Genomic DNA, 3366 nt, shown 5'->3' with positions numbered 1-3366 from the left:
CACATTTTTTTTATCCATTCATCCATTGAAGGGCATCTAGGTTGGTTCCACAGTCTAGCTATTGTGAATTGTGCTGCTATGAACATCGATGTAGCAGTGTCCCTGTAGCATGCTCTATTTAGGTCTTTAGGGAATAGACCGAGAAGGGGAATAGCTGGGTCAAATGGTGGCTCCATTCCCAGCTTTCCAAGAAATCTCCATACTGCTTTCCAAATTGGCTGCACCAATTTGCAGTCCCACCAGCAATGTACAAGTGTACCCTTTTCCCCACATCCTCGCCAGCACTTGTCGTTGTTTGACTTCATAATGGCTGCCAATCTAACTGGAGTGAGATGGTATCTTAGGGTGGTTTTGATTTGCATTTCTCTGACTGCTAGAGATGGTGAGCATTTTTTCATGTACTTGTTGATTGATTGTATGTCCTCCTCTGAGAAGTGTCTGTTCAGGTCCTTGGCCCATTTGTTGATTGGGTTGTTTGTTCTCTTATTGTCTAATTTTTTGAGTTCTTTGTATACTCTGGATATTAGGGCTCTATCTGAAGTGTGAGGAGTAAAGATTTGTTCCCAGGATGTAGGCTCTCTATTTACCTCTCTTATTGTATCTTTTGCTGAGAAAAAACTTTTTAGTTTGAGTAAGTCCCATTTGTTGATTCTAGTTATTAACTTTTGTGCTATGGGTGTCCTATTGAGGAATTTGGAGCCCGACCCCACAGTATGTAGATCGTAGCCAACTTTTTCTTCTATCAGACGGTGTGTCTCTGATTTGATATCAAGCTCCTTGATCCATTTTGAATTAACTTTTGTGCATGGCGAGAGAAAGGGATTCAGTTTCATTTTGTTGCATATGGATTTCCAGTTTTCCCAGCACCATTTGTTGAAGATGCTATCCTTCCTCCATTGCATGCTTTTAGACCCTTTATCAAATATAAGATAGTTGTAGTTTTGTGGATTGGTTTCTGTGTCCTCTATTCTGTACCATTGGTCCACCCGCCTGTTTTGGTACCAGTACCATGCTGTTTTTGTTACTATTGCTCTGTAATATAGTTTGAAGTCTGGTATCGCTATACCGCCTGATTCACACTTCCTGCTTAGCATTGTTTTTGCTATTCTGGGTCTTTTATTTTTCCATATGAATTTCATGATTGCTTTCTCTATTTCTACAAGAAATGCCGTTGGGATTTTGATTGGCATTGCATTAAACCTATAGAGAACTTTTGGTAATATCGCCATTTTGATGATGTTAGTTCTGCCTATCCATGAACAGGGTATATTTTTCCATCTTCTAAGATCTTCTTCTATTTCTCTCTTTAGGGTTCTGTAGTTTTCATTGTATAAGTCTTTCACCTCTTTTGTTAGGTTGATTCCCAAGTATTTTATTTTTTTTGAAGATATTGTGAATGGAGTGGTTGTCCTCATTTCCATTTCAGAGGATTTGTCGCTGATATACAGGAATGCCTTTGATTTATGCATGTTGATTTTATATCCTGCCACTTTGCTGAATTCATTTATTAGCTCTAATAGTTTCTTTGTAGACCCTTTTGGGTCTGCTAGGTATAGAATCATGTCATCTGCAAATAGTGATAATTTAAGTTCTTCTTTTCCTATTTTGATGCCTTTAATTTCTTTCATCTGTCTAATTGCTCTGGCCAGTGTTTCGAGAACTATGTTGAACAGAAGTGGTGAGAGAGGGCATCCCTGTCTTGTTAAAAATATGGAACGCTTCACGAATTTGCGTGTCATCCTTGCGCAGGGGCCATGCTAATCTTCTCTGTATCGTTCCAATTTTAGTATATGTGCTGCCGAAGCGAGCACCCATTGACTCTTAATAAATAGCATTTTTCCAAAAATCACTAAACAGCTATTCCCAACTCTTTTTACTAAGTCAGCATTCCCTTTTAAACTTCTTATTTTTTATTCACTCCAGTGAATGTTTATTGATCATTACTACATGTCAGGCACCTGCTTGGTCTTCCAGATCGAGCCGGATAGACTCTTTGACACTCCTGTCCACTGTATGGGTTTCTACTTGGTCCCATTGATTGGTGAATCAAGCCTCTGCAGTCTGGCCACACTGTTTTGTGAGATGTGGCTTTATAATGTGTTTTAGGGTATGGCCTTCAAGTCATGGCTCTCAACTGCTGCATTTGGATCTCCCTATCTGTAGATGCATTCTGCTTCTGCAGATTCAATCATTTTTTCTTCTTAAAAAATCATCTGAAATGAACATGCACAAATTTTTTTCTGTAGTGCTATATCAAGGATGAAAATCTCGGCTATTCGGAGACCTCAAGTGCCACAGAAGCTCCTACGAGCCAATGAGTATCCATAAACTTCATGGGTGTCTCCCCAGTCAGACCCCAGCCACAGGTGCTCACACTTGTGGAACTTGTGATCTGGCTTCAGCTGGGCCGGGATGCTCTCTGCGAGGCCATGCCATACGGCCGCACCTTCTGGGCTTGGGTGTTCTTCATGACGAGGTTCTCGCTTCTTGATTTCATTGCTTCTTGATTTCATTGAACTTTCCTGTTGAAGTCCTGAAAAGGCAGAAACGTTTTGCCAGAGCTTTCCAGATAAAGGCCGGGGTGGAGAAAGAACTTAGCCTAACAGCCCTGAGCCTGGGCTCTGTGTCCCTCACACAGGGCATCGGAGGGCTCGCCAGCAAATAAAAACGTCCATTTGAATCACTAATGGCTCTTTCCTGCCCTGAGAAAGACAGGGCTATCGTTCAACTGCCAAGGAGCAATGTTTATTCGTGATCCTTGACCTGCAGCCCATTTGGCTGAGTTCCCAAAACAGCCCTGGGCTGTGCCCTCGGTCCAGGGAGCTGAGACTCACCCTTCCAAGGGAATGCCTACAGACCACATGCACCGACTCTTGACTTTCCTTTTTTTTTTTCTCCCTTTTTCTTAACTGAGTGGGTATTTTTATTTCCCCTCTTAATTCAGATTTTTCTATACATTTTTACTTTTATTTTGGGAAAAAATAAATGACTACAGAGACAAAATTGGAATGGATTTTTTTTTTAAAGTCTTCAGAAAATAATCATAGGAGAGAGGGAGAAAGAAAGGGAAACAAATGAGGTCCCGCTGGAGGGGGTTCCAGATTCTGTGAGTTTCTGCAGGCCTGTGCTTATTTTAGCCAAGAATTTGTCCCTATTTATACAACAGGAGCAGAACGAGGTGTCCCTGCCTGGTGTCCTGCTGCCTGACAAGAGGAGATCTGTCTTGGAGGAAGAGCAGTGGGCGCCAGCCTCTTTCCCTTGGAGACTTTACTCCTGCCACTCGGAGGTGTACCCCGGGGGTTGGGGGCGGGGTGGAGCCCAGCAGGATGGCTCAGAGGAGGGGGAAAGACGGAAAGCAGAGCTGGA

At 42.4% G+C, this 3366-nt stretch overlaps 1 non-coding gene across 1 annotated transcript; it reads right to left on the bottom strand.

The window, feature by feature from the left end:
• Positions 1 to 1704: 1704 nt before the first annotated feature.
• Positions 1705 to 1811, bottom strand: LOC114104729 (U6 spliceosomal RNA). Its single transcript, XR_003584878.1, has one exon. It is a non-coding gene; the product is annotated as a U6 spliceosomal RNA (small nuclear RNA).
• Between the last annotated feature and the right edge of the window lie 1555 nt (positions 1812 to 3366).

The sequence above is a fragment of the Marmota flaviventris genome, chromosome 2 (genome assembly GCF_047511675.1).
Source record: "Marmota flaviventris isolate mMarFla1 chromosome 2, mMarFla1.hap1, whole genome shotgun sequence".
In the NCBI taxonomy this organism is placed as follows: Eukaryota; Metazoa; Chordata; class Mammalia; order Rodentia; family Sciuridae; genus Marmota; species Marmota flaviventris.
This window is presented reverse-complemented; position numbering and strand designations above follow the sequence as displayed.